Source organism: Papaver somniferum, unplaced genomic scaffold, assembly GCF_003573695.1.
Source record: "Papaver somniferum cultivar HN1 unplaced genomic scaffold, ASM357369v1 unplaced-scaffold_29799, whole genome shotgun sequence".
In the NCBI taxonomy this organism is placed as follows: domain Eukaryota; kingdom Viridiplantae; phylum Streptophyta; class Magnoliopsida; order Ranunculales; family Papaveraceae; genus Papaver; species Papaver somniferum.
In genome coordinates this window covers 497-724 of record NW_020640816.1, presented here as the reverse complement: position 1 = coordinate 724, position 228 = coordinate 497, and the positions used below count along the sequence as shown (strand labels likewise).

Below are 228 nucleotides of genomic sequence, written 5' to 3'. Positions count from 1 at the left end.
TTTCCTTTGGTCATATGCCAAGCTATGTTAACTGCATGTTGCACCCCGGGCTTCTCTGAAGTATGCGATGATGAAAAAAGCCCCAATGCTCGTGCTATATTTATGCCGTTTAGTGTTGCAGGTTTGCTTAGTTTCTTTAACAGCTTATTTGTGTCAAAATAACGGCCAGATTTTTGCAGTTTTACAATTTCTTTGTTTTGACTGAAATTCACCAGAATCATAGTTGTT

The 228-nt window shown here is 38.2% G+C and overlaps 1 non-coding gene across 1 annotated transcript; it reads left to right on the top strand.

Moving 5' to 3' along the window:
• Nucleotides 1-31: 31 nt before the first annotated feature.
• On the top strand, nt 32-173 carry LOC113341511. The gene has a single exon (XR_003355958.1). It is a non-coding gene; the product is annotated as a small nucleolar RNA snoR134 (small nucleolar RNA).
• Nucleotides 174-228: the final 55 nt, after the last annotated feature.